The sequence below is a fragment of the Adiantum capillus-veneris genome, chromosome 28 (assembly GCF_014529385.1).
Source record: "Adiantum capillus-veneris isolate H3 chromosome 28, ASM1452938v2, whole genome shotgun sequence".
Taxonomy (NCBI): Eukaryota; Viridiplantae; Streptophyta; class Polypodiopsida; order Polypodiales; family Pteridaceae; genus Adiantum; species Adiantum capillus-veneris.
In genome coordinates, this window is record NC_140958.1 from 40,520,303 (window position 1) to 40,540,075 (window position 19,773).

The window sequence follows — 19,773 nt, forward strand, 5'->3', positions numbered from 1 at the left end:
GATTTTTCAACACAATTTGCTGCTTGAAGATGTTGAGAGAGAAAGAGAGACCCCTAAAATATAACCCCAAAGTGTGTTGAATACACACATGATATGATGCACTTATAGAGGGGACCTGGGTGCTATATATAGAGAAGCTATATATGTAATCCACATATTGAGTAGCTTCACATATAAGCTCAACACCCCCGCTCAAATAATGGTCCCTAGTTGTAGATGAAAAAACCCTTGGGGATCAATGGAAAAACCCACAGCTCTATATACACCCACCGTTATTTTATAAAAATCATTGACTGTACAAATGTTCATGAGGAGCTACATCACTTCTTTTACAATGAATATTTTAAGAGGAGCTACATGACTCCTTTTACAATGAATATTTTATGAGGAGTTACATCACTCCTATCCTATCAAATACAATAACGAATACAAAGGTTCAATAAAGAGATGTAAAGGCTATCAATTAGCTCATGATCAGAAGTGTCTTTGTGAATCTGCTGTGTAGCTTGTCATCAATAATCACCAAACATGTCTTCATGTTTTCATCAATATGGCATCACCAAACATGTCTTCATGTTGTCATCAATATGGCATCACCAAATATGTCTTCATAAATCTTTTATTATCACCAAGTTTGTCTTCATGAAATCAATTCTTTGATCAATCCTACATAAATCATAGAGTCAAGAAACATAGTCATGAATTTTTTTAGCATCGTTAGTGAAATAATTATGTTCACAATGCCATAAGAGATAGTTTGCGACGCCACTCTTTTGAAAACATATATATGCACGATAACATATGTGTACATAAAATATGAACGTAAAAGTATAAGATGCGTGATTATGTGATGCAAATGAAATGTGTATATACTACACAAAATGATATTTATCAACGTAGTGGTATCAATGAATATCATCAAAGTATTAACAAAACATCGTCATTACATCAATCAAAATGAACAAATCATCATGGTATCAACTAAAAGCATCATGGTATCACCAAGAATAATCATTGTATCAATGAAACAATATCATGGGATCACCGAGAATAACCATGGTATCAACGAAACAACATCATGGTATCACCGAGAGTAACCATGATATCAAAAAAACAACATCATGGTATCACTGAGAATAAACATGGTATTAACAAAACAACATCATGGTTTCACCGAGAATAACCACGGTATCACCAAAATGTCATCATCATATCAACGAAAATCACCATGACCAAAGTACTAACAAAATATCATCATGGTACCATCAAAAGCACTATAGTATCAACGAGAGATTATCAATAAAACAATGAAAACTATATCTCTAGAAGAATAGTTATACCAGAATCAATGAGCGAATATATCAGATAACAAAAGATCATATACCAACAGTAGCTCGACCAAATTTGGACGATCATCAACGACTCGACTAAATCAGAACAATATTCATGATAGATATCCATGAACAGATCTATTGACATTTGATATTTGGAAATATAGGTATCCAAGAACAAATCATCAGCATATGTCTGAGAACGCACTAGACAACTTCAAATAGGATAGACTTTCGGAACATATATTATAACACTGATTCGACTTGTAACTGTTTTTTGCAACAAAGTTATGTAACTAACTATCTTCTACAACAAAGTTACATCATTAGGACAAAAATCAAAAGTAAAAAGCAAAATTTGCTTTTCAGACATGTTCGCAGTCTGAGAACGGTAACCCAAAATCGATGCAAGATTTAGAGAAAGTTTTAGAGCACATCGATTCCAGTGGCTATCGGATCCCATTCTACAAAATTGTTTTCAACTAGGAGGAAAAACAAAGGCATAAAGAAAAACTTGCTTTTCAGACATATTCCCAGTCTAGGAATGATAACTCGAAATTCGTGCAGAATATGAAATATGTTTTGTTTGCAAAGTTGTAGAGCCCATTGATTTTAGTCGCTCACGCGGGTGGTTTTTGCAAAATCACTTTCAATTAGGAGAAAAATCAAAAACAAAAAATGAAAGCTGCTTTTCAGACATGTTCGCAGTCCGAAGACAATAACTCGAAATTTGTGTAGAATTTGAAAAAAGTTTTCTCTGCAAAGTTGTAGACCACATCGATTGCGGTGGTTGACGAGGACTGTTTTTGCAAAATCATTTTCAATTAGGAGAAAAATCAAAAACAAAAACGTCTTGTTCTGATACCATGTTGAGAGATAAAGAGAGAGCACAGAAATAGAACCCCAAAGTGTGTTGAATATACACACATGAGATGATGTATATATAGAGGGGACCTGGGTGCTATATATAGAGAATCTATATATGTAATCCATATAATGAGTACCTTCATATACAAACTCAACAGAAGATGATGTGGCAACATGGTTTAACTCACCGAAAGGATGTGACTGTGAGACTCTAGATGAGCTATTTGAGGAATTCATCAAAGAATTCTCGTAGAAATGCATCACTCACAAATCCACAAATTCAAGTAGAAAGAGAGTAAGGCAGTACGTAAAGTGGTATTACGACTCAAGAGATACATCAAGTTTTGTCCAAGAACAGAGCTACCTACACAAGCACCTTTAATGATGATCTTTATCCAGGTAATGAGACATGTGAGTCTTCAAAAGGATTTGTACATGATAAGTAGCCTAGTGCTAAACGAATTGATCAAAGAATCTCTTTATCTGGTGGATACATGTGTGGAATATAAAGAAAAGGATTGTAAGAGTGAAGAGGACCACACATCCTCTCAGCGCACTCATTCACAAATTAGTGAGTCCATTGAGAATTCAGTGGCCTATGATCAAGAAAAGTTTATTCAAGAAATGATGAAGAGATTAACTCTTGTAAATTTTGACTTAGGGGATCCTAAATGGTGAGAAATTGAGAGAAAATGGAAAAAATATATGAAGGAAGAGTGCTACTATAGCATGGAATATGCTAGGGAGAGCTATGTACAACCTATTCATGTAGCACCTCCTAAATGCACCAGGTCAATTAGGAGTTTCAAGGCCACGGCTTGTCTTAAGACAACAACCTTCACTGTCAGGTGCTATAATGCATGTAGAAATGAGATACATGCTAATGATGACAAAATCAAATAAACAAGCGCTAGTACCAACTACATTATATTTTAACAACCAAAGTAGTTACTTCCCTTCAAAGCAACAGAAGATGAGAGAAACACATGGAGTGGTGAGACTGGGACAACCTCCACCTCCTTCGTTTAGATCTGAAGAAAGAAGGTATGAGATGGATAAAAGAACATTGCGGTTCATTGTAAAAAGAGGCTTAGCTAGGTGAGAGCCATCATTTCAAACTTTGAGCTCAAGATCTTGCGATTTTTTTGAATGAGCTGTTCATGATAACCTGTGATAATAAAGTCATGTACTTACAAGATTATTATGATTTTCTTTCCATTCTCTCTAAGCACATATATATATTCTTTAGAAGAACTTCTTCTAAAGACTAGCTTTTCAAAAAAGATTCTGATTTGACATGCCATGCTCTTGATGTTTTCTTTAGGATGTACAAATCCTTCTTGAATCTACAAATCTTCTCTTTTGAATGAAGCGACTGGAATTCTGGTGGCTCCTTTCCGTAAACCTCCTCTTTGAGAAGTCTATTCATCAAAACACATACTACATCCATTTGGTAAACAACCCATAAATAGCTAGTAACAAGAGCAAAAATGAGACAAATAGTACTTATTATGGGTGTGGGAGAAAAGGTTTTTTTCGTAGGGATTCCTTTGACCTATGGCAAAACGTGCGCTACTAAACTTGGTTTATACTTTTGGAGTGAGCCATCAGCCGTGTGCTTTTGTAAACCCATTTGGCTCTACTGACTTTCTTCTTTGGTGGTTGATTCAAAAATTCCCAATTTCATTCTTCGTGATGCTATCATACTCTAAATTTATTGCTTCCTTCCATTTTTTATCATACATAGCCTCGTCAAAGGAGGCCATCTACTTGATAGAGACCATAATTTTGGTCATAAGAGCGATCTTTACAATGTGTTTTGAGGCTCTTCTTTACTCCTTTAATCTCTTTGATCATTGCAAACCACCTTTCTCCTCGTGAGGATACTGAACTTCAAGATTGTGAGCATCCATTAGAAAGAGGATGGGGTCATGTTTCATTCTTCACAAGTTTGTGCCACACTTTAAATTTACCAAAATCTTTAGACTTCTCACAAATGATATACACCCACATCTTTCTACTAGAATCATTGACTAAGAACAAGAAATAGATAGATCCACTGCTTATTAGGAAATTTTAGATGAGAGAGAATATTACCACGACGGCCACCTCTGTGGTTTCCTCGTTGAAATAGACGCCTTTGAGCATAAAACGCACGTTCCATCTGTTGTGACTGAGTCTCCTCTTGTGAAATCATAGATGTATCACGACCAACATTACATCATTCTTGATGTTGAGAGTATTCAATTAAAGACATGCAGGCTTGGTCAAAATTGAGACCATCTTCATTAGAAAGAACAGTAACAATATTATCATAAGAAGAGTCCTTCTACGTATCAAGGAGAGCTGTAATCAGTTGATTTTGTGGAACAGGATTACCAACAGCAGCAAGTTGATTAATAATAGATTTAAAAGACTCAATATATCTTGTCATGGCGATACCAACTTCATATTGTAACTTGTAAATCAACCCTCTCAAATAGATGATTTCTGTAACAGATTTCTTTTGAAAGTTTGCAATAAGGTACATCCATACATCGTGGGAAGTAGACAGTTCATACATATCAAGCAAAAGGGAGTCAATAAGACCAGAATGAATATGCCAACGAGCTTCTTTATCACATTGTTGCCAATCCATATACGCAACATTTCAACATTCAAATATAGGTCCTTTAGTGATAAGTAGGTTGTCATGATCCGTATCAACAAGCGGAGGCAAAAAAACACGATTTTCAAGGACGACATCAGAGAGTTTATTTCCTTCAAGAATTAACAACATCTTTGCTTTTCAACCTGGAAATCCTTGGCCTTGGAAAGGAGGAACAAAACGCAGGCCAAAAGGAAAGCCATTGATAAGAATATTCATAGCCATATCTGGTTGCAAGAAGACGTATAAGATAAGATCGCAGACCTGCACACCATGTACAGTGAAGGGCTGCAATTGAGAACGAGAGAAATATGACGATTGTGTTCTGTTAATGATAAACTCAAGAAGGATGCTCAATAAACGTCGAAAGATGTGAGGGACGTCACCGAAAAAAGCAATAAAAAGGAGACATTAATAATAAAGAGTCCTCAAAATAGAGTGACGTGAGATGCAAGATTGATAGCCACAATATGAATAGCAACAAGATAAATTTACTCGAAAAAGTTGACGCCAAAATTAGAAAAACGATAATGGATGCTTCACGAAGACGCAAACACGAGGACGAAAACTGTGTCGAGCTCAATTGCAATAGAAACAACATAGATTTTTTATGGGAACTCCAATTGACGCAAACCTAGAACTCAAATCGAAGAGCTGGAGGACACGAACAAGTTTTGGATGAAAAGTGCAATTGTGCTATTCTCCACCGCGCTTTTTTCTTTTCTCTAAATTTTGAGCAGAAGACCCTCATAAATTGCGACGAAGTTGAGGGTGTCAAAAAACGAATCAACAAGAAAATGTAATCAATGATTCACTATATTAACTAGCAACAAACCCTATACAAAACACTAATCATATTCTTCCCAAACCAAAAAACCACAATTAACCAGAATCAATCCTCAAAAATCAAACTTGTAGCAATTCTGAACCTTACATGATGCGAATCGCATACACATAATGTTTTGTCACCATGATTTGAATTGGTGCATGATCGTTACCACTCTAATACCATGTTGAGATGTAGGGAGAAAGAGAGAGACGAGACAAGAGACACACCATGTACGCTCCCAAAGACTGATTCATATTGAGGACAAGATACAAATATATATGTGAGACCAAGTTGAGTAGAGTGAGCCATATGTAGCTCCAATAGAAACCTGTTGTTCAATTGGGCCTCACATACTTCCATCGGACTCAGAGGATCATCAACACCTTGTAAAGGATCATCTTGAAATTCTCAAGAACAATCCATGCTGCAAAAACTATTAGTATGTGGAACACTGACATCACGATTTCCACCTGCGTGTAAATCTTCACAAGAATCAATGATGGAGGTGGCTACCATGCGAGAAAGCTTTGAGAAATTCTCTTCAATGGCTTTAGTTTAAAATTAATTATTTATTTGCGTTAGATTGTATAAAGCATGATCCTCTGCTATGAAATCTAGTACTTGCAAAGATTCATCTGCTTTAGCTTTACTTCTTGCATGAATTTTCTTGTAAAATTCATTATAGATGATTGTCTACAATTGATCTCCATCACCTTTACTGAAAGTAAACTGCTTTTGTTGATTCATCTACTCTATTTCCAAGGCTATGTACTGATCACCCACTTGTACTATTGCTTCTTCAAATTTTACCCAGTTATATGCATACTTATCGATATGATTCTGTACCTGATCACATAATTTTAAAGCTACTAACCAGTGAAATTCCTTGATCATATGTCTAGGGGTAAAAGCATGTATTGGTGGTACCACTTTTGCACCTTTTGGTGGTACCCTTTTAAGAAAGTGAGGATTTGTGATATTTTTGCAAAAAAACTCAAAACTTGTCAAACTTTATACTTTTAGATTCTACATGAAAAAATGTATCCATTGATATGTAACATGCTACTTGATTTTACATGTAGCACATGAAGATTGGGCTTGTAAAGTTCTACCAAAGGAGTGTCAAAGACACCCCTTTTTGGTACCACCAATACATGCTTTGGTCCTTAGTTGGAATACCCATATGCTCCATCTCTGACCTGTAGCATGCAAGATATCTGTCACTACCATAGACATAAAAAATACCTCTTTCAGAATAGACTTTATCTAATGCTTCTTCCGCAGCTTCATCAGATTGAGCAAATTCTGGTAGAAACTCTTCTCGATCCAAACCGAATTGCTCATAAGTAACCTGATGTTGCTGCAAGAAAGCATTAGATAGCAACATCATTTCTACTTGAGACGTTGTTGCCATCCTCTCTGCCAAAATTTTCCACCCCGGATCACTTTGCATCCGGTTGACCAAAGATGTTGGGGAAAAATAAGTGCGGTTAGTGAGCCGGGTCAACACAGGGCTATTGGCTGTAGGAAAAGTGTTAGAGAAAGACGCATAACACCAAAAAATGGGCCTTTCATTATCTTTGAAAGATTACAATTGATATTTGGAGAACTTCAATTTGATAATTCATAACCAAGATTAAATTTAGTTACAATACTGGAATGTTAATGGCAAAGGTAGCTTCTTTAGCTTCTTCATCATAAAGAGAGAGAGAGAGAGAGAGAGAGAGAGAGAGAGAGAGAGAGAGAGAGAGAGAGAGAGAGAGAGAGAGGGAGAGCCTTTCTTTGCCGCTCTATACGACCATTACTAGCTCACCTACTTCCCTCCTTTGCGGCTCTGTACCGCCCTTACTGGCTCTTTCTCTTGTCGTCTTTGCTTTGCAAACACTAAGGCTTGATGACTCTCACCTTAGAACCCGCCAGCTCTCTATCTTTTGCGGCTCGGCTCTCTCTCCTTCTTAATGGTTCAGCTCCACTCTCCTCATTGTCTATTGCCAATGTTGTTAGGTGAATTCTGTCCTTGTTTCCAAGCAGCACAAAAATTTATAAAAAAACGCCACGTACTTCCAAAGTCATCTTTGTGTTTATCATCCTTACTCCTCAGTGCCTTCTTTTAGGCTTGCTAGCCTGTAAGTCTGGCAGCAAATCTCCTTCCTCTCGCCCTCAGCCTCTGCGCTTGGCAGCCTCTTCTTTTGCTACTACTCACCGCTCTCCTGCAAGCCTGCTTTGTCCTTCCTCCTCGCATCTGCTTTCGACCTCCCTAATCTCCTTGTGCTGCTCTTCACCATCGACGCTGCGCTTCTTTGCTCGTGCTCGTCAGCCGCTCCTTTTTTTTTTACAAACTAACATGATTTATTTATTTTTGTTTTAAAGCTATCAACTTCCCCTTAAAATAACTCACTCCTCCATATATTAAGCGACACATTGGCCTTCAAATGTCGGTAAAATTATTGCCCCTCTCTAAGCTTCTTTAGCTTAGCTAGGTTTGCAATATAGACACCCTTTGTTTCCTCTTCCCCTTCATCATAAAGACAACAAGGCCCATGGGACTCTTCTTCCTTACACTGTTCCTTGATTTGATCTCCAAGCTTCTCTAAGTCATGCCGCCAAACTGATCCCGATGGGCATCAAGCTCCCCAAACACATTTTAAAATTCTTTGAAGTACACCACATTGGAATAATTGAGAACTTAAACATCACCACTACAAGAGGCTATTCATATTAGCGACGCTCACACAGCGACGCTCAAAAAAAAATTCCCGGCGTCGCTATGAGCATCGCAAATTTTTTTGTAAATTTGCGATGCTCATAGCGACGCTCATAGCGACGCCGGCTGGCCTAGAAAATAATCGAGCGCGCCCAAAAACTCAGATCTCAGATCTGAGTTTTTCGGTGTCCTCAAGCAAGGAGCAGGTAACGCTCTCCCTTTCTTTCTCTCTCTCTCTCTCTCTCTTTTTCTTCTCCACACACACACACACACACAAGGAGAGGAAGGAGAGCTAGGTATGCTCCTTCCCTCTCCTCATTCTCATGTTCCCTTCCCCTCTTTCTCTCTCCCTCTCTCTCTCTCTCACACACACACATAGTGTTTTGGAGAGAGAGAGAGAGAGAGAGAGAGAGAGAGAGAGAGAGAGAGAGAGTACAAACAAAAACAAAAACGCACACACACATACATAAACAAAGAATGCACACACACATTGAGAGAGGAAAAGAGAGAGAGAGCATGCATAAACAAAAAACGCACGCATTGAGAGAGGAAAAGAGAGAGAGAACATGCATAAACAAAAAACGCACACATTGAGAGAGGAAAAGAGAGAGAAAACATGCATACGATCCAAAAAAATGCACACATTGAGAGAGAAAGAGAGAGAAACTAATTTAACGTCGTAGGAAACTAATTAAAATTAAAAGACCTAAAGATCTAGTCGACGAGGAGTTGAACTCAAGACCTATTATTCAAGAGGGAAATGGCATAATCAATCTATCATACTTGGCATGGGTGATAGAAAGGTTATACCATTTATCTCTTTTTATTGGCACACACATCCACACACGCGCACACACACAAGAAGAAGAGAGTTATAACATCGCAGGAAACTATCTTAAAAGACGTTAAAGATTAGGTTATATGTAGACTTACATTAAATTAGATTTAGGTTTATTTTTAACTAGATTTACGTTTATTTACGCTAGATTTAGATTTACGTTATATTAGATTAGATTTAGGTCTCCATAGAATGCGATGCCTGCATGAAGCGGGTGAAGAAAGCCCTCAATGGAATATAGGGTATTGCTGCCTTCACTCATGGTGGGCTCCGTCGATCCAAAAGTACTGGTGAAATGTCTTCAGAAGATAGGGAAGAAGGTGGATCTTCAGGGCGGCAAGAGTCACTACATCCCCGACACAATGACCATCTAGACAACCTCTAGTCATTCAACAGCAACTTCAAAGTTAGTAACAAGAGCAAGAACGGTCTAAAGGGCCATTGCTGTCGTCAGATGTGGATGGAGATGAGGCAGCGTCACCGCCGGAAGTTAACTCTCACATCTTTAGTGATGAGAATGCCAACTCTTGCCGAGTTATGTGAAAAATTATGTGTTAAATCAGTTTTAAGGTTCTTATAATCCCTATTAGTTTAGGTCTTTGTTTTTAATATAACATAATTTACGTTAGATTTAGATTTATGTTATATTAGATTAGACTTAGGTTTATTTAGGTTTACCCACACACACACACACACACACACACACACACACACACACAAGAAGAAGAGAGTTTTAACGTCGTAGGAAACTATCCCAAAAGACGTTAAAGATTAGGTTAGATGTAGACTTACGTTAAATTAGATTTAGGTTTATTTTTAGTTAGATTTACGTTTATTTAGATTTACGCTTATTTACGTTAGATCGAGTCCACGCAAGAATTACTTACGGTTTAGGGTTTAGAGTTAGACGAACAGTGAAAAGATCTACTGTGAAAAGATGTTAAGATGCTGTGAAGTGCTACAGCTAGAGAAGAGGCAAAGGGGTTTTGTCCACTACATGCAGTATCATGTAGACGTGGGTGTGTAGATTTCTTGTACCCACAAATATAGGTATTGACCAATAAAGACGAGATTATAACCCGGTGGTTCTGATCTCCGTGCACCTCTAGACCGAGGTGTGCGGGGATTGGACATGACTAGAGAATGTGAGGTAAAGAGAGTGAGAGAGAGAGAGAGAGAGAGAGAGAGAGAGAGAGAGAGAGAGAGAGAGAGAGAAAAGACAAAGAATGCCAATAGAATATTAAATTTGTTGTCCAGGTTATAAGTTTTTTATCCTCATTATGAGTAGTGACGAGGATGTGGGACCGTCCAACCGAAACACCTATCTCTCAACGAGGGTCTTATGTCCTTGTAATCAATGCAAGCATGCTGTGCGACGGACAAGACGTGTTTCTTTGCAGCACGTTCGCGAATTTGGCGAGTTCGATCCATCTATTATAGATCGAGTTGTTGCCAATTATAACTCGTCGGACTCTGACGCTGGCCAACAAGCAGCAATCTTGCAACCCAATAGACGTGTTCGCAGGCGCTTTGGTCAAGCAGCATATGTGAGGCCACAAGATGTAGCCTCTGACAGCTCGGGGGATGATCATGCAGAGCACATTCCCAACGAGGCAATGTTTGAGCCCGATATTGATGAAATGATCGAGACGATCATGGATTCAGAAAGGCTTATCTATGATGATATGAAAAGTGAAGCCGATACGCCATTGTATAATTGAGCACGTATGTATAGATTGAAAGCACTCCTGGTTCTTCTCAACATGCAGGCAAAGTTTGGATGGAGTGACACTAGCGTCACAGTGCTTTTCAGGTGATCTATTACAATTAGTTTACTTTAATAAAACTCTAAATGTATAATGATCTGATAGATTTTTACACGACTGTATCATATTTTTATGTTGTGTAGATTGCTGAAAGAGCACATACTACCAGCTGACAATGTGATGCCAGATTCCCAAGATGAAGCAAGAAAGATTTTGCGAAACTTGGGGATGGATTACAATTCTATCCACGCTTGTCCTAATGACTGCATTCTTTTCAGAGGGGAATACATAGACATGGAGAAGTGTCCGAAATGTGATTCCGAAAGATATCGAGTAGATCTCCACAGGACAAAAATTCCACAAAAGGTTTTGCGACATTTCCCTCTGCTTCCTCGCATCAAGCATTTCTTCGAATGTAAGTCCATGGCCGCCCTAGCATCATGGCATGAGGAGAATAAATCTTCGGATGGTGTGCTACGAATTCCTGCAGATTGCGTAGCCTGGAAACATATAGATGGAACATAGTCGGATTTTGCCAGGGAAGCTCGAAATTTGCGCTTAGGCCTGGCTATGGATGGCGTAAATCCATTTGGTCAAAGATCAACATCTTACAGTGTATGGCCCGTGGTCATCGTCAACTACAACATTCCCCCGTGGTTGACTACGAAGAAGGGGCACCTATGGCTAAGCTTGATTGTGCCAGGGCGATATAAAGTGGGGAATATGGATGTGTATCTTCGTCCACTATTGAAAGAGCTACAACAATTGTGGATTGGCATAGAGGTGGTGGATATGAGCCAACACACAGGACGACAGAATGCTTTGATCAGAGGCATTCTAATGTGGACCATGCATGACTATCCCGGGCTAACAGAATGCTCAGGTGATCTATTGACACTCCTCACTCAGACACTGTAAATCTTGTTTTTTTCCAGAGTTGATCTATTATCATGTGTATACATGCAGGGCTTCAAACAAGCGGATACAGAGCATGTGTCACATGTGGACCTAGACTGAATGCACGTAGGGCACCCTCACTGAAGAAGCAAATCTACGAAGGTCATCAAGCGTATCTTCCAGAGAATCATGTGTTACGCAACGGCTTTTTGGGAAGAGAGCCACCAAGGATGTTTACACAAGCATGGTTAGAGAAGAAGGAGATGTGCGATGACGGATTGCCTCCAGGGATGAAGAGACTATCTCTATGGTACGAGTTACCATACTGGCCCCGACTCATGATCAATCACTTGCTCGATCCAATGCACATATTCAAAAATGTGCGTAATCTACTATGGGACCATGTAATAGGACTAATATTTAAAGTTCTTAAAGTCGAAAAGAATGTAGCAGGGCATATCTTTCGTTAGCACGATTTGAAAGATTGTTGAATAGTCTATTAAATAGAGCTTATACGAATGAGTTGAGATATTAAGAGAGAACATATATTCTTTTTTTTAAAATAATACACTAAAGACGGATTTGATAAAGATTAATGAATAACAGATAGTCTGTCTATGAAATGTAAAATTGAGATTTTTATTAATATCAATGTTTTATATTTATGTGTTTTAGCTTAAAATGCATGGGTAGGCTTAAAATAAGTTGTAAAAGTAGTGGAGACCAAAAAATAGAGGTTTTATGAGTCGCGACCAAAAAGTTGCGTTTTTAGCCAAACAGAGATGTTTTTCGCAATTCTGTCCGCGTTGTCTTGTAGACCAGACCTATTCCCGTCGTTTTGAGTACCTGGATTGCTCTGTTCTGAGCTCGTTTGTAAAAGTTATGATGAAAACAAACAGAAGACAGCAGCAGTGTAGTGTACACAGGGACAGACAGACATACAACATCATACAGTTCTAGTTCTCCCTACTATCAACCAAGAAGTGGATTGTTTCTTCATGGTAGAGTATGACAATTGAGATTATGAAGGTATATAATTATGTTTTTTTGTACTTTGATTATCATGTTGAATTGGTTGCACGAGTATGTTCTTTTGGCTATTTTGTAGGCGATGCAGAAATCAATGTGTGAAACAGGATCTATGCAAAGTGTCATGATAAAAATCTAACCTTTACGGATCGCTTAGCGATCACGTTCTTATATTATTCTCGCAGGTATACTCGGTACGAAAATCGTGCAGGCTTTTCGAGGAAAAGAAGGATAAAAGCACGACGGGTGATGCGTTTGGGGATCATTCACCGATCTCTTCTTCTGCGAGTGCGAGTGCGAGTGCGAGTGCGAGTGAGAGTGAGAGTGAGAGTGAGAGTGCGAGTGCGAGTGCGAGTGAGACGCTGCATGCAAGCGAACTGAAGCTCGGGGGTGGTCGGGAGGTTCGAGCTCCGTACAACGGAGTGCGCCCATATAAATATTCAATTGTTCCTCTGTTGTATCAAACACTATCAATACAAAGATTTCTTCCTCTGTTTTGCTGTCGATCTCTATTATTCGGTTCCCGTGACAATTGGTATCAGAGCAAGCGGTTGATTCTGGACATGGAAGGATACGAGAGGAGGATGAAGGAGCAAGAAGACCTGATTCGGCGACTATGAGAAGATCTGAAAATTGCAAATCGAGAGTGTGCTGAGGCTCTGTGGGGCAAAGCAGCACGAGAGCTTGATATCTAAGTAGACCTTGATGGCCAACATGAAGGTGAAAACCATGCTAATCCACCTGGAAACAATAATCATCGTGGTGGCACTGGGGTACCGCCAAAAGAAACGATGACGATATGGGAGAAGCGACAACCAAATCATTCTTAACGAAGGCTAAGCTTAAAGAGTTTGATAGCATAAGAAGGATATGCGAAGATTTAGAAGCGTGGATTGAAGAACTCAAAGATTGGGATTATACTTTCAATATCGAGAACACGACCACGAGACTTTCGAATGCTCGAGCAAGGTGATCGATAAGACAATACGTACCAAGATGGCTCAATTGGAGACTTTTGGCGATGCGTACGATAAAGGTAAGTCATCTACCCCTTCTTTGTGATGTTTTATGTCTTTGATACGTCCTTTGAAAGCTTCTGTGAGATCGAATTTATGCGTAGAAGTTGAGATTAAAATTTGAATTTCTTAATTGATTTGGATAGTATTCATTGCTTCTTATCGTCTAAATTGATTGAGAAATTAAACTTGAAATTAAATCGAGAAGTTAAAAGTCTTGTGGATTTAACTAGTGGTAATAATAGTTTCACGAAAGAGTTAGTAGAAAAATTGTTTTTTTTTCTTTGAAGAGTCGAAATCATAAAGATGATTTCTATAACATAAACATTGATATGCATGATGTTATCATTGGTATCAATTAGATCATTGAAAATCATGTTTTGATTGATTGTTAAGAAAGAAAAATATATCTTTAATCATTTGATGATGATAAGTCACACTCTTTGTGGAAAGAAAGAGATTCTAAATCTAGTTTTGGCAATGGAATTGATAAGGTGACTTAGATAAGAGTGTGAGACGTTGCTTGTGTTTGCTAATGAGATTAAAGAAGAATCTGGGGATAAACATAAAGAGACAAATCGAGAATTTATTGAGGATCTCTTACATGAAGTTAAGGATGTGTTCCGGACGATCTTCCTGGTATACCTCCGCCTAGAGCGGTAGACCATGCCATAGATCTATATCCAGGAAAAACACCTTATTCCAGATCTCCATACAGGTTCAATATTGATGAGCTTAAAGAGCTCAAGATACAACTTGATGATCTTTTGAAAAAGGGTTTCATTAAACCTAGTGTATCTCCTTGGTGTAGTCCTGTGTTATTCCAAAAGAAAAAGGATGGTACATATAGGTTATGCATCGACTATAGGGAATTAAACAAAAAGATCATTAAGAACAAATATCCTCTTCCTCACATAGATGAACTGCTTAGTCATTTGAGTGGTGCCACAATATTTTCAAAGGTTGATCTTCGTTCTGGCTACCATTAAATCTGCATTAAGGTCGAGGACATTCCAAAGATTTCTTTTCGTACACGTTATGGACATTATGAATTTAGAGTTCTTGCTTTTGGTTTGACTAATGCACCAACAACTTTCATGTGCTTAATGAATAATATTTTTCACCCGTATCTTGATGACTTCATTCTGGTATTCTTGGATAATATTTTTGTGTATTCTACGAATGAAGAAGATCATGCATTGCACTTAAAGAAAACATTTGAGGTTTTGCGTGAACATAAATTGTATGCCAAAGCAAGTAAGTATTCTTTTGCAAAGGATCAGATTGTGTATTTGGGAAGAGTGATTTCTAAAGAGGGGATTCACATTGATCTTGATAAAGTTAAGACTATGTTAGTAAGAGATGTAAGAAGCTTTATGGGTCTAGCACAATATGAGAGAGCACACATTAAAGATTTCTCTAAGATAGCAAGTCGTTTGACCGAATTGACCAAGAAAGACAAGGGTTTTGTGTGGACTTCTAGCTGTGAGACTGCTTTTGAGACCTTGAAGGCTAAAATAGAGGAAAATTATGTTTTAAAAGTTCCTGAGATGGGCAAACCATTTGTTGTGTCCTGTGACTCTAGTGGTTAACAATTAAGTTGTGTTTTGACACAAGAAGGAAGAGTGGTTGCATATGAGTTTAGGAAATTAAGACGACATGAATTGAACTATGCAACACATGATCTAGAATTACTTGCTATTGTTCATGCATTGAAGCATTGGCGTCATCTCTTGCTTGGTGTAAAATTTGAATTGCGTACTGATCATCAAAACTTGAAGTATATTTTCACTCAGCCATTGTTAAATAACAGACAAAGAAGATGGATTGAATTGCTGGCTGAGTATGACTTTGATTTGAAGTATTTGTGTGAAAAAGAAAATAAAGTTGCAGATGCATTGAGTCGTACGTCCATGGGTAATTTGTTGACTGTTGTGCGATCCAATTTGATTGATGATATGCATGCTGAAGTTGAAAATTATTCTTTTTATATGCCTATTTTGAAATTCTTGCGTGAGAATATTAGTGAGAGGTATGAGAACAGATATCACTTGTATAAGGAAAATCTGTATTATTATGACCGCTTGTGTATTCCTACAAATTCTGCTTTCAAGAGTCAAATTCTGCATGAGTGTCATAATTCACCTTTTTCTGGTCATCCTGGATTGAATAAGACACATGAAAAGATTAAAAGTTCATTCTTTTTCCGCGTATGAAATTGGATGTTAAGAATTATGTGCGTGAATGCTTTCAATGTCAACAAGTTAAGATTGAACATAAGAGGATACTTGGTGACCTTCAACCCTTAGACATTCCTTTACAGAAGTGGGAGTGTATATCCATGGACTTTATCATTAGACTTCCTACTACTCGTGGAGGGTATGATTCGATCTTTCTGGTGGTAGATAGACTCACAACACAAGCTCACTTCTTTCCTGTAAAAATAACTTATACTGCATTGACCATTGCATACTTGTTTATGAAAGAGATATTTCGTTTGCATGGCATGCCCAAGAGCATAGTGTCTGACAGAGATTCTAAGTTCACTTCTCATTTCTGGAGAGCGACTTTTGACTCTATAGGTACCCAGTTACGCATGTCTAATGCTTTCCATCCTCAAACCGATGCGGAAACGGAGAGAGTGAATCGTATTCTAGAAGATATGTTACAAATGTATATCAATGGAAACCAATCTAATTGGAATGAATATCTGCCTTTGGTGGTTGAATTTGCATACAACAGTTCATATCATTCATCTATTAGGATGACTCCGTTTGAGGCAATGTATGGCTATAACTATCCTACACCTATTCATTTTCTTAATTCGAGGAATAAGGTAGAACTCTCACGTGAGATGCTTGAGAAAATGGATAGCGAGTCGGCCAAAATCAGGGGGAATATTAGAGAATCTCAAAAGAGACATAAACCGTATTATGACAAGAAACATCGTGTTGTGGAGTATGAAACTGGTGATATGGTTTTTTAAAGGTTATTCCTGAGAAGTCTCATTTGATTCTTGGAAATGATAGAAGATTCTCTCCACGATTTGTTGGTCCATTTAAAATTTTGAAGCGCATTGGTTCATTAGCTTACAAATTGGAATTGCCTTCTCATGTTAAAGTGCATCATGTATTCTATGTGAGTTTATTGAAAAAGTATGTTCCTAATGTGCATCATGTTTTAGAGGACAACTCTAAGTTGAAAGATGACGGACCATTGACTGTAGAATCAGACTTAGTACTAGATAGGCGTTTTAAACATATGAGAAATAGAGACATTGTGGAAGTTTTGGTTAAGTGGCAGAACTATCCAGTAGAGGATGCATCATGGGTTGATCTTAGTGTTTTGCAAAGAGAATTTTTCTCTCTTTAGACCAACTCTGAGGACAGAGTTAATTTTGATAAGGGGAGAATGTAATAGGACTAATATTTAAAGTTCTTAAAGTCGAAAAGAATGTAGCAGGGCATATCTTTCGTTAGCACGATTTGAAAGATTGTTGAATAGTCTATTAAATAGAGCTTATACGAATGAGTTGAGATATTAAGAGAGAACATATATATATTTTTTTAAAATAATACACTAAAGACGGATTTGATAAAGATTAATGAATAACAGATAGTCTGTCTATGAAATGTAAAATTGAGGTTTTTATTAATATCAATGTTTTATATTTATGTGTTTTAGCTTAAAATGCATGGGTAGGCTTAAAATAAGTTGTAAAAGTAGTGGAGACCAAAAAATAGAGGTTTTATGAGTCGCGATCAAAAAGTTGTGTTTTTAGCCAAACAAAGATGTTTTTCGCAATTCTGTCCGCGTTGTCTTGTAGACCAGACCTATTCCCGTCGTTTTGAGTACCTAGATTGCTTTGTTCTGAGCTCGTTTGTAAAAGTTATGATGAAAACAAACAGAAGACAGCAGCAGTGTAGTGTACACAGGGACAGACAGACATACAACATCATACAGTTCTCCCTGCTATCAACCAAGAAGTGGATTGTTTCTTCATGGTAGAGTATGACAATTGAGATTATGAAGGTATATAATTATGTTTTTTTGTACTTTGATTATCATGTTGAATTGGTTGCACGAGTATGTTCTTTTGGCTATTTTGTAAGCGATGCAGAAATCAATGTGTGAAACAGGATCTATGCAAAGTGTCATGATAAAAATCTAACCTTTACGGATCGCTTAGCGATCACGTTCTTATATTATTCTCGCAGGTATACTCGGTACGAAAATCGTGCAGGCTTTTCGAGGAAAAGAAGGATAAAAGCACGACGGGTGGTGCGTTTGGGGATCATTCACCGATCTCTTCTTCTGCGAGTGCGAGTGCGAGTGAGACGCTGCATGCAAGCGAACTGAAGCTCGGGGGTGGTCGGGAGGTTCGAGCTCCGTACAACGGAGTGCGCCCATATAAATATTCAATTGTTCCTCTGTTGTATCAAACACTATCAATACAAAGATTTCTTCCTCTGTTTTGCTGTCGATCTCTATTATTCGGTTCCCGTGACAGACCATCTGACCGGCAAGAAAGATACTTTGGGAGCCAGAGTTGACCTTAGAAATGTGGATCGTATGGAGCAATATTGGCCGCAAACAGCGTCTGATGGATCGATAAAACTCCCTAAAGCACCATGGATTTTCACAGGAGCCCAAGAACGCAAAGTAAAAGAGACCATTTGATCTTTGCGGACCCCCACTGGCGTAATGCACTCGCTCGGAACGTGTTTTACTAAAGAAGGAAAGCTTACCGGTTTGAAGTCACACGATTGGCATAAAATGTGTCAGGTACGTTCATAGTGGACTTTAATATCATTGCATAAAATGTGGACTTTAATATCATTGCTGCACATACTTTACAATTTATTTTACCAGTTGCCATTGAGGGATGTTTGTCTCTCGACATCCGTAACACAATCTACAAACTTGCAAAGCTGGTGCAATGGATCTCACAAAAGGAGATCAACGTAGACTCCATACCATTCGCCAAACTAAATGCTGCGGAGCTTGTGTGCATGTTTGAGAAAAATTTTCCTACTACAATGCTAACCATTCAGGTGCATCTTCTTGTTCACATAGTTGATGAGGTGGAAATAGCTGGCACAGTTCATTCCAGATGGATGTTCTTCTTAGAACGTTTCATGAAAACGCTTAAGGGATATGTGCGTCAAAAGGCACGTTCGGAGGGTAGCATGGCAGAAGGTTGGTTGGTATCAGAGTCCCTAGTGTACATTGGAGAGTGGCTAGATGGATTTGATAAAGCCCGGGACACGCTATGGCGAACCATAGATGATGAGCGCATATATGGGATTGTCATGTGCAATCTCGGTGTTGAGAAGAAGATGACGGAAGATCTAGAGGCTAAAATCAACCGATTTTGCATGATTCACAATCCAGTGATGCAAAAGTGGATTTCACAATATGAGGATGCAAAGCAAGAGCGACAAAGGGCACGAATCGAGTGGAGACGGGGAAGTATTTCAATGAAAACATCTTTGATCACATATCGGATGAAGTATCCTTGCCACCACTATGCTCGCTACCCTCAGTGCTCTCTAAAGTACAGTGTAGTGGACATATGTATAAGCCATGGATTTGCAAAGCACAACCCCACAAGAAATATACTCTAAGGGATGGCAATCAGTAATCCGTTTGAGCGATAATAATGCCAAAAATCTTTTGTTCTGTCAGAGCTTCACCTTGTGGACATGGAGTGTCACTACAATGGCATGGTAAGATTATCCGATGGTATCTTATTAAATTCAAAAATGATTTTTTTGAAGATGCTCGATGGATGCAAGGAATATAGCTAAGGATAGTAGGAACCTTGTCAATGCTTACAATGCTACAGT